General features: G+C 37.1%; 1 protein-coding gene across 1 annotated transcript in view; it reads left to right on the top strand.

The window, feature by feature from the left end:
* The window catches only part of LOC136866038 (RNA polymerase II-associated protein 1), a 379,305-nt gene that overhangs the window by 196,359 nt on the left and 170,177 nt on the right, over window positions 1-12,769 (top strand). The gene's annotated exons all lie outside the window — the stretch shown is intronic.

Genomic DNA, 12,769 nt, shown 5'->3' with positions numbered 1-12,769 from the left:
AAAAAAAGGAAAAAAAAAAAACACAACCTATTTCCAAAATGTATCCAACAAGGTGCATTTACAGTATTCAAATAATGCACTTGGAAAGGCTAACTCACCGGCAAACATAACCTCGTGCAATGAAATCAAAAGAAAGAAAACATGATTCAGAGACGAGGAGAAATCTATACTGGCTCCCCTGTGCAAGTGCTTTATTCACTGGATTACTGTACTGTATGCATTTTAGATGCCTTGTGCTTGCACGGAAAGTACCCGGTGCCCTTAAAACATTGCTTCTTATCAAACTTTCTTATGACGAGGGGAAAAAGTCTCTCTCTTCCGTCCAGATTACAACAACACTACAGTGACTATACTTGTGCGATTTACCGCCATGGCACTTCTAAGACCCCTTAATGCATGCAATCACCTTGATTCTGAGTTTAAACTTTTCAAATGCCATGGAAAAGACTATTTCATAAATTTATGCAACAAGTTGCATTTACATTATTCAAATAATGCACTTGTATAAAACAACGGCAAACGGAACCTCACGCAACGAAATTAAGAAACACACGATTCAAAGACCAGGAAAAATTATGCTGGCTCCGCAGTGCAAATGCTTTTATCTTTTGGATTACTATACTGTCTGCATTTTTAGATGCCTTGTACTGGCATGGAAAGTGCCCGATGCCCTTAAAACTTTGTGGATTTTTGAACTTTCCTGTGACAGGGAAAGGAAGTCTCTCGCTTCCGTGTGCACTACATAGCAACACAGTAGGCTACATTTCCCGGCTGGCAATTCCGTCGTTTAAAACCATAAGTCAGTTTGGCCTTAGCATTTAAAAAAATAAAACAAACAAACAATGCAGTTTCATCGGCATTGACAGTATTGTTTGGTGCGTACGAATTGAATATAGGCCATAAGCTACGCTTTTTCGCCAACTGTCGGCATCGCCAGTGTTTGCGGATTCTACCTCTCCGCACACTGCCTGCTAGGCCTACGTGATATTCTGGCGCTCCTTAAAATGCCGAATACAAAATAATTACGATTCCGCTCGAACATAGCAGATACGAAGCGCACTGTAGACACGCCAAAGTAGGTGAAAGTGCACAAAGTTACCCCTGCACGTTCCGGAAGACGTGTTCTTTCCTGACAAAAGAAATTTTGAATTTAAATTTCTCTGTAAAATTCTGTTTTCTTTTTTCAAAATGTAAAGGCAGTTTCGAATGAAAAGTCTGAATTTCTGTAACGGGACCGACATTGTTCTTCGAATTACGAATTACATGTATTTCAAATTAAACAATTTAAATAACATGCAAAGCCGTACGTCATGTTTCCGGGAACGAGAGCTGCTTTGAATTAGGCAAAATTTTGAATTAACCGATTTCGAATTATTGAGGTTCTACTGTATATCACTGTTAATGTTGGTTATTTTAATTTTCTAGCATTATTAGTCAAAATAATTACATCACTGTTGATCTTAGTTATTTATATACAGTAAAATTCCATTGTAACGAACGCCAGTTTAACGAAATGTTCAGAATAGTGAAGTTATTTTTAGGCCCCTTCCCTTTTTCATATTTAATGAAAAATGAAAACCTACAACATGTTTTCCAGTCATTGACCGGGTCAGGAATGTGATGAATAATCATATATAGGCTATTAGTACGATGGGGTCGCCACTCCCAAAGTGATTTATTAATGACTGATAGATGCTATGAAATGAGAATGGAGAGTGTTGCTGGAATGAAAGATGACAGGGAAAATCGGAGTACCCGGAGAAAAACATGTCCCGCCTCTGCTTTGTCCAGCACAAATCTCACAGGGAGTGACCAGGGTTTGAACCACGGTATCCAACGGTGAGAGGCCGACGCGCTACCGTCTGAGCCACGGAAGCTTTTCCCTGTTTAATATGTGTTAAAATATTTCATTGTAACGAATTTAGAACTTTCAGTATAACAAATTAAAATGTAGCCTTTTTGCTTATATTTAACATCTTTTTCCTTCAAAATGTAATTGAAATTTATCCTGTATTAATCGCTGTGTATTTTGCACAACATGTCTCTATACAGCTAATACCAGGCGGCACCCTCTATACAACATACAGCTGAAACTACTGTACCAGATTACAAATCAGGGGTAAATAAGCAAACAGATGCAGTTCTGACAAGCAGGTTGCCTACCCAACAGCACGTGAAGATTATCTTCCGTTTATTCAGTTTTGGTGTACCAGTACTGAACGTCATTATTTAGGATTAATTTCTTATACATAAAATGCAAATTAAAGCCAATTTTCTATTAATAAAAATATCTTCAAATATTGGGGTGCACATATTGGATTACAGTATTCGCTTTTACAGGATATGGTTCAGATAGCCATTTTCCATACGCGTGCGCAATTGGTCGAGCTGGATATCGATTTCAAAGTAACTAATACGTATGAAGTAACACTATTGGCTGGGTACGAATGCCGCATTTACAGTCAACTAATGAACGTTACGGTTTCACATCTCTACACTCAGTACTGCATTTTGTTTATTCACGTCTCATGACGTGTTCCTTATTTTCTTTTGTTCATGAAGCAATATGTGTATTAGTGTGCCAGTTTACTCTTTCGCCAATATGGATCAAAAGAAGCGAAAGCAGTTTTCTTTAAAAGAAAAATGTAATATACTTTAGGAAATGGAGAAAAGAGGAAAGAAAGGAGAAATAGCGAAGAAGTATGACATCAGCCCTTCAAAGTCGCAAAATTGCTTACTAATGAAGACAAAATTAAAATCAATCAGAAAGTGGACTGGGTGTCCGCATCTTGAAGCACGCAGAGGTCGCAAATGTTGCACCTTTGAGTTTCGACTCTATCACTCAAGTTTGTCGAAGTTTTGTTCGATTCAGAATGGTGGCCTAAGTCTTTCCTGCCAGTTGCACATGGTCGAGTGTAACCTCCAGTTCATTGTCATTAATTCATTAATAACCCACCGCTCTGAAATAAAAGGCTTGTACTAACATTTGTTTTAGAAAGAGTGTGATCTGCAATAATACTTTGACATTTTTATTGGCCCCTGTGCACATGTTTTCATATTTGTTCTTTGGTGTTTTTCTCAACTTTCAGTGCACTTGTTATTTTATGAGCCCCAGCAGAAAAGGTTTTCATATTTGTTCTCTTGTGTTTTTCACACCTTTTATTAATACTTTCCTCTCATCTTTAGATATGGTAGATGTAGTTTACACTGTACCCGCGGATACACAACGTAAAATGCCCTCATGTCAGAAAAAGTTGTATTTAGTGTTACTATATCCCTGTTGGATAGTTTTCATTCTTATATTCAGTAGTTTTTCTTGCTTAACATGTTCTTTTTTTGTCTCCTGTAGAAACTTCTTAACAAGGTTTTACTGTATATCATAAATGTCATAGAGGAATACTAAAACTACACTATTCATAATTCATAAAATAAACACATCCGTAAGTTCAATATTAAATTTTAGATAGGGTCCAACCTATATGATGGCAAAGTTTATAGAGATTTTTTTAAAAAAGAAAAATTGAAGTTTATTTTGACAGCGGCACTCAACAACACAATTGAATTTTGCAACAGAACCAACGATTTTGAATTAGAGGAAAGTGACACAAAGTAACAAATATGTAACATAAAAGACATGTATTCCAACACACCGATTTCTAAAACAGTAGATATTATGAGTGATAGGAATCCGTGTGATGACAAGGAGGAAGAGGAAGATGTGCCTCAAAGTGTTCAACAGAGTTTGACTCTTGTGCAGGCAACAAACATGGCACGTAGTCTTCAGGATTTTCATCTGTCACGAAGTGATGTGCCGGAATCTGTGTTAAATTCAAGTGCAGTGGTTGCTGACTGCCTTGAATATTCGTTTGTATCTAGGAGTGTTCAAAAGAAAATCACAGACTTTTTCAAAATATAAAGTCAAGGACATAATGTATCGGTACAGGGTAAAATTTGAGATGCTGAAAACTTCTTGTAAATACCTGTACTTTATATCATTACTTCATGTATATATGTATCCTAATTTTCCTCTCATTTATTAAATACAGTATTAAGGATTATTACGTGTTAATTCATGTTGAAATAACATAGATTCTTCGATAGGTTTAGCAAGGGGCAAGTTTTTAAGAATTGATTTATTTCAGTATAACGAAATTTCACTATGACAAATTAAATTCTGAGGTCCCCAAAATTTTGTTATACTGGTATTTTACTGTATGTGTATTGTTGAGTGTGAAAGTGATAAACATTGGTAAGGACAGAAACAGAAAAATGAAGAATTTTAGAAAATGATGGACGTTAGAAAGAAAAGAAATGATCGTGGAAGTAAGGGGAGATTGAAGAAACTTACTAGAAAATTGAATTTAGTAAAAATGTTGGCTAAGGATAACATGATGGTAAGTATGATTGGTAGTCATATGAATTCTAGTGAAAAATGTATGTATAGATACTTTAAGGCAGAAACAGGTTCCAAGAAGGACATTCCGGGAAGTGTACATGTGAGGATTTTTAGAATTTAGTCTGCGGTACGTTAAAAAGAGTTTTGGAAAGGACAGCTAATTCTCAAATCAAGTCATATATATAATTGGAATTCTCCCTGTGTATGATTTGAGAATATTAAGATAGTTAAACGTTTGAATAATGTTCAGGTAGAGGAGGTGATTAATACTAGCGGAGTACTGAAATTTATGTACAGGTGTATGTTGTATATAAATGATATGAGTAAAGAACTTGAATCACAAGTAAGGCTTTTTGCAGATTATGTTATACTTTATAGAGGAATAAATAAATTACAGGATTGTGGGTGACTGCAGAAAGACATGGTCAGTGTTGTGAGGAGGACAGCAAACAATGGTATGATGGTAAATGCAATGAAAAATCAGGTTGTAAGTTTCACCAAGAAGAAAAGTCCTGTCAGTTTTAATGACTGTGTTGATGGAAATCGCTGTGAAAGGAGATCTTCATTTACATGGTTGTAAATAAAGGTTACAGATCTCTTCATATGGTTATGGGGTATTCATGGATTGTAGTAAGGATGTAGCGGAGAGGTCATATAATTCACTGGTTAAGACCTCAGTTGTAGTGTGGTTCCTGCGTATGGGACTCTGACCAAGGATACTTAATTTGAGAACTTGAAAAGATCCGAAGGAAAGCTGCACAATTTTGCTCTGGGTTATTTCAGACACAAGAGTAGTGTTATGAAAATGTTGCAAACTTTGGACTAGGAAGACATGGGAATAAAGAGACAAGCTGCTTGGCTAAGCAGTATGTTCCCAGCTGTCGGGGGAAAGATGGTATGGGATGATATTGGTAGATGAATAAACTTGGAGTTTTTAACCTCTTAACCGGAGAGTTTCCATTGAGACACGAACATTCGTAGCGGGGAATGTATTTTGACTGAAAATGAGTTAATTCGTTACTTCCATTATCATGATGTGGGTGACAAGTTGCCTCGTCACGCCCAGTACTTTTCCACGAATGACGATGGAACTTGTCCCACTCATTATGTGCTCCTGCGAATTACGAAGGAACTCGTCTTGCCCATTATGCGTGCATATCTTTGCAGAAGATGAGCTATCTAGTCCTGCCTATTCTGACATAAATATGTCTTATGGCTGGTGGTCATCTAAACATTTTTGTTACAGAGGTTAGCGTCACAAGATGTGTGACGGAAGTGTAGCCCTAGCAATCGTGCAGGCTGTGATGTATGGTATGGATCGATGGTCAGACAGTGTTACCTAGCAGCTGTGTAGGGTCATCATCATAATCATCCTTTCATGTATTAGTCCTATAGAAGAACTGTTACAGCTTATACAAAAAATTTGCATTTTCATGCCATCTCTACTTGGGGTGTCCCAGAGATCTCTTCCCACCGGGGCAGTAGTTTGACTGCTTTGGGTGATCTTGCTTCTGTCCATCCTGTTTAGGTGTTCTAGCCAATTTCTTTGGTATTCATAGATGTATTCCAATATAGGTCTGCTTTTAAGATCATTCAGTACTTCTGTATTTATTTTGTGTTCTCACTTAGTGACTCCTGTTCGCCGCATGTATTTCATTTCAGCTGTAGTTATTCTTCTCTCATCACATTTCCTCAGGGTCCACGCTTCACTTCCAAAACAAAGTACAGGTCTTGCTAAGGTTTTGTAGATTCTTGTACGGGTGTGTTTTTGAACTAATGATGGTCTAAAAACTTTATTGATGATTCCAAACATCTGTTGAATTTGGAGATTTTCTCAGGTATGTCCAGTTCTTAAAAGACAGTTGTAGCCGAGGTATGTAAAATCATTTACTCTTTCCAAAATGTTATTTAAGCAGATCTTGCTTCTTACTGGTTCATTGCCACAGAAAGCCATTATCTTAGTTTTCTCAGGATTGAGGATTGAGTACTTTTTTTTTTTTTTTTTTTTTTTTTTTTTTGCTATTTGCTTTACGTCGCACCGACACAGATAGGTCTTATGGCGACGATGGGATAGGAAAGGCCTAGGAGTTGGAAGGAAGCGGCCGTGGCCTTAATTAAGGTACAGCCCCAGCATTTGCCTGGTGTGAAAATGGGAAACCACGGAAAACAATCTTCAGGGATGCCGATAGTGGGATTCGAACCTACTATCTCCCGGATGCAAGCTCACAGCCGCGCGCCTCTACGCGCACGGCCAACTCGCCCGGTGAGTACTTTTCTGAGACTAGGTTTAGGTTATACATTGAATGCTGTAAATCATCTTCTGAGGTGGCGACCAGCACTAAGTCATCTGTAAATAATATTGTGTCTAGATGTAGATTTCTGTTAATGCAGATGGAACCATGTCTTGTTTCTCTAAATTCTCGTATGAGAGCATTCATATAGATTATGAACAGGAGAGAAGATAGACTGCAAACCTGTCTTACTCGTGTGTTTGTTGTTTTCCACTCTGATAATTTATCGTTGATCTTTATGGAAATCGGGTTATGTTTGTAAAGGTTACATATGTTCTGACGTATGTTCTGTACCATCTGTTGTGGGGTGTGATCAGATATTAAAATATTAAGTAAGGTATTGTGGTTTACTTTGTCAAGCTCTTTTGAAGTCCACAAAGGCAATATGTGTTTCTACATTAAATTCCCTGTGTTTTTCTAGAAGGATTTTCATTGTGAAATAGCCATTGCAGCAAGTTCTTCCCTTTCTGAGGCTGAACTTTTCCTCTCCCAGAATGTTCTCATAGTGTTTGTATAGTTTATTTTTAATGATGTTGGCATATATATTTTATAACCAGAATTTAATAAACATATGCCTCTGTAGTTTTCACAGTCATTTTTATGGCCTCTCTTCATCATCTGAAATTAGCAGCCGTTCATGAATGGCCTCGACCGAGAGACATTTATGATCATTTGATTTTCGCAAGGGGAAAAGTGGTTTCTTGTGATTTGCATTTGATAATTCAAATCATAACTCTATATTTGATTTGACTTCTTGTAACTACATTATGATGCTACATCTGACAACCAATAAGACGATCCCACTGTTGTAATGAAGTACATTATTATTATTATTATTATTATTATTATTATTATTATTATTATTATTATTATTATTATTATTATTACTACTACTACTACTACTACTACTACTACTACTACTACTACTACTACTACTACTACTACTACTACTACTACTACTAGCTGATGTACCCCATGCTTTGCTACGGAATTCTGCATTGTATACGAAATTCTAGTGTACGCGTTGTGAGCAAGATTGTATTAAATTGCATAGCTCTTAACATTACCCTAGGAACGCGACCGGGAAGTCACCGTACATCTTTTCTCATATGAAGACTGAGTAAGGGAGTTTTCACTGTAATGGTAGACCCACTTGCATACCATAAGTCGCAATCAGGTTGGAGAGTTTTCATTATAATGGTAGACACTCGCTCTCCGCCTGCCTTTTTACATCCTCAGAAGACTGTCTTAGGCCTGGTTGTATAAAGACATCTGACTGGAGATCAATTAAGGACTTAGTTCTGAAAATGAACTGAGATTACGACTTCATCGCGTTGTATAAAACTGAACTCGGTTTACACATGTGTAGTTCAAATGTAATCGGAGTTCAAAAAAGTGGACGTGGCAACACCGCAAAACAAATGAAATACGAAATAGCTTGGCCCTTTGGATAATACATAAATGGCGGGATTGACCTGGCCGTGACTGTAAACAAATGAAATACGAAACTGCCGTGACTGTCGAAGGAGGAGAAGAAGATAATAATGAAATCTCGCGAAGTAAACATGAAAGGAATTCAAAGGAGCGTTCTGCGAATTTCACACCGAAATAAAAGGACGATCTGGTGGATATTGTACTATCAAGGTACAAACATATAATAAAAAATAAAAGAACCGACATAGTGACATCAAAGTTGAAAGAGAAAGCCGTTGACTTGTCAATTTGAAGAGATCTCCAACAACCATTTGAAAACTTCTTGTAGCATAAAACATACACATGGGTGACAGGGGATAATTTCTTTGAGTAGGTTTTTGTAGTGTGTCCCTTAACTTCAGTTCCAGTCGTTCCCCAACATCTTTCGAGAAACGAAATCTCATTTTGAACATTTGATCACTCATTTAAATCATCGGATTCCGTCTGTACCGAAAGACGCGAGGAGCTCCTCGTAAAATCAACTCTTCTTCATCATACGAAAAGTCGGAATAATCTGACATCCCTGCTAAATAAAATATATATATATATATATATATATATATATATATATATTACACAGTTGCTTTGTTTTGTAAACTTGAAACATAATTTAAAATAATTCATTATTGAAGCAGTATCATAAAACTAAGTACCGGTAACAACAACGTGTTGGTATGGCAGTAGTCTATTGTTTATATGATATTCACATAACCTCACTTCTGAAAAAATCGAGCGATCTTTAGCAATATCATTTAACTACTAGCATTCAAGATATTTATAACTCATCTCGATATTATTAAGGTGCGGTATTCTTACGCAGATACGATAGAAGGAAACACTTCTCAAGTCTTCAGGGCTAGTTCAATGTTTAATATGAATGATAATGATCTAAGTTCAAGGAGATTAACCGACGAATATTCGCCAGTCAAATCTGAACTTAGATCGAGACGAGATGATCTTAGATTAGCGTTTATACAACGGAAAATCGAAGTTCAACTTGACTGGCAGCCATTTTTCCTCGTTAAACTCAGATCAAATGTTTTATACAACCGGGCCTTAGTGGTTTTCCGAACTGACATGAATATACATTACAATGACGTCAGTAGGAATGGCGCGATTAAAAACAATGCTTTCATATGAAATACTCGATCAAATGAAACACCGCATAGTTTCTCACTTTTAAAGAACAGGACTACACTGCCGATCTAACAGTCCAAGGTTCCAGAGCTGGAATGACCAAGCCGCAGACAGCCGTGATTCGTGAACACTCTTCGTCGTTCTTTGGCGGGGAAAAGGTCGAATATTGGAGACTCCCAGGGCAAAAACTATGCCCTTTTACTAATCTATTTCCTAGGAGTACCCGATGAGTAGGAAAATATCAGTTCACTATACTGGCAGCGGAAAAATCTATCTGGCTTGGAGGCAAATTTTTCCTCCAAGCCAGAGGAGAAACACCCTTGTCACTGATAATTTGGAATAAAATGAATGTAGAATTTAATAAAAGTGAAGGTGAAGAAGATTTTCTTAAGAAATGGCTCTTTTCAGGGTTGAATTTAGAGTTATTTAGTGAATTGTGCTGCTATAATTTGGAATAGGCCTAAATTATTATTCTACACCAAGCCATACTACCACTACTAAGTCAGCCTCTGCCTTAAGTATGTACACTGCTCATTCAAAACAGCGCATTAGAATAGGGATCGAATAACTGGAATACTATGAAGAACTAGTGTGTTACGTACCAGCTATATCAGAAAATGTATGAACCAGAGGAATTGCATGCTAAAGAAGAAAGTTTTCTAACTCCCCGGCTATTTCCCGCTAATATTCAGTCAGGCTGTTATACTTGGTACACAGCAGTAATCCCATCTGTCAGAGTTGAGAGACAGCATAAGAAACAAATAACATCACAACAAACATTGGTCAATGTAATGTTATTGTTGATCAATGTTATGCACTTTCGATATTGTAAGCCTTCACATTTAGTTTTCTTCCGACTCTGAAATACCACTCTTATCATAGTCGGTACGGTAAAACTGAATAAGACACAAAAGATCGGAAATTGTATTCTCTGTAACTTTTGTTATGTAATACTTTTCGATAGGACCAAATACATAGGTATTTAAAAATTAAATTTTTTGCGCCTTCCACTACACTACAATTTCATCCAGGGTGAATAAAATTGTTTATATCTTAGACTGTAGTTTCTTATTCCCAGACTCTATATACCGATTTTCATTAAAACCTGTTCACCCATTTTCTCGTGGTTCAGCGTCAATATGGACTTAACAACCAAAATAAAAATTCATTAATATCTGTGTTATCATAGCCGTACGGTAAAAATGTATAGGACATAAATGGTCAGAAATTTAATTCTATATAACTTTGGTTATGTAGTATTTATCGACACGACCACTAATAATATAAATATTCAGGAATTAAATTTTAGGCCTTCCCCTAAACTACCATTTCTATCAGCGTGAATAAAACTATTTATGGTTTAGATTATAGCGACTTATTCCCCGACTTCATATACCGATTTTCATTAAATTCTCTTTAGCCGATTTCTAGTGACACGTGTACGGACGGACGGACAGACAGACAGGCAGACAGAAATTACGGAAAAGAAAAAAGTGCATTTCCTTGTTACTGTGGACATGACCGATACAGAAATACCATTATTTTCAAATTCTGAGCAATGTACAGACAAAACTCTTATTTTATATATATAGATATGAATTTGTGTTATAACAATATAGCAAGAAAAGCAATGAAAAATAAAAGTAAAGTGCTGTACTGTACATGATGTTACAAAAAGAATTGTAAGACAATCTTCAAAATAATTTTTCTTTGAGTCCCTATTTATAATGTTACAGAAACAAGCTCACTGTGGGTTTTGCCACTTGTCTTGTACACTCTATCCAAAGAGCTGTCATCTAATTTGTCATCTGAATCAATGAGATGAAGAATAGTTTCATCATCCAAACGAGCATGCTTAGCAATTATATACAGAAGAAAATGCTATAAAATATTGGTGCGCAGTGCTGCGCAGCAAGTCCTATACCTATAAACATAAAGCGATCATAGAACTACACTCGGCAACAAAACGAGACGAGATAACATGTCCCACTCAGCAGATAACAGTTTTTGAAGGCTCTAGATGAGTTAACTCGTCATTACTTGATTAAGAACTATTGGTATCATGCCTGGTTAAGAGGTGAATAGTAGGAAAGATCATAATATAAAGTTAGAATTCAATAGGGCAGATAGGAAGAGGAATTAGAGATTAGAGTTTACCAAAGAAGGTATTCAATAAATTTCCAACTTCTTGAAATCATTGAAGAAAAGACTACGTAAACAATTATGAGGCAATATGGCACCTGGATGATTGCCCTGAATGCAGATCAGTGGTGATTGATAGGAGGATCACAATTGAATTGATCAGAGATAAAAGGGATTCATGTTTGTTAACTAAGGGCCTTTTTTATAATCCTGTAGTTAGCGCACATGCTTTTTGCGGCAACCTTCGCAAATAAGCAGGCGTTAGTTGTAGCTATGTAGCTAACCTGTACGCTGAGCACTGAATTGTGCATCTTTAAAATGTTCAAGATTATTGAATCGCCCACTACGTCTGAGATATGGTCTGTAATACATTTTTGAGTGTAGGAAACATGTTGGCTGCAAACATTCATCATCAGCTTTGAGATGTATGGTGATAATGTAACGAGTGAAGGTAAAGTGCAAAAATGGGTGAGTGTGTTCAAAAGTGGCCGTGAAAGTGTTCATGACGAAGAACGCTCAGGTCGACTATCTGTGATCACAGATGATTTGATGACTGCAATTGGCACGGAAATTCATGAGGACAGAAGATTAACGATAACCACTTTCTCAATGGATTTTCCTCAAGTGTCTAGGTCTGGACTGTATAAAATTGTGTCTAAAAACCTAAACTTCAGGAAATTGTGCTCTCGATGGGTACCCAAACTCCTCACAGAAGACCACAAGCAAAAGGAATTGGCCAGTTCCCTCACTTTTTTGACTCATTATGCGCAAGAAGGGGGTGACATGTTGAGTCGAATCGTCAAAGGAGATGAAACATGGGTATCCCATTTCACCCCTGAATCCAAGCAACAGTCAATGGAATGGCGACACAACCTTTCCTGTCAAGATCAAACACAAAGAAATGCTGTCACAGTGCAAGATCATGGCGACTGTGTTCTGGGACAGGCGTGGTGTTTTGCTGGTGGACATACGCCATGAGGAATGACGATCAACTCAGAAGCTGTATAACCTTGACCAAACTCTGACGTGCAATTCAGAATAAAAGCCGCAGCATGCTGATAAAGGGAATTTTGCTCCTTCATGATAATGCAAGGCCTTCTTCTGCTGTCCAGACTCTGGAACTGATTGACTCTTTCAGGTGGGAAGTTTTGGGTCACCCACTGTATAGCACTGATCTTGCTTTGAGCGTTTTTTTTTTTTTTTTTTTTTTTTTTTTTGACAGCTGAAACATCGTTTTGGCAGACAGTGCTTCAGTGACGGTGAAGAAGTGAAAATGGCCATGAACTCTTGGCTGTCAGAGCAAGCGGCAGACTTCTTTAAAGAGGAATTT

This window comes from Anabrus simplex, chromosome 1 (genome assembly GCF_040414725.1).
Source record: "Anabrus simplex isolate iqAnaSimp1 chromosome 1, ASM4041472v1, whole genome shotgun sequence".
Lineage (NCBI taxonomy): Eukaryota > Metazoa > Arthropoda > Insecta > Orthoptera > Tettigoniidae > Anabrus > Anabrus simplex.
Note: the sequence above shows the minus strand (reverse complement) of the source record. Positions and strands in the feature narration are given on the sequence as shown.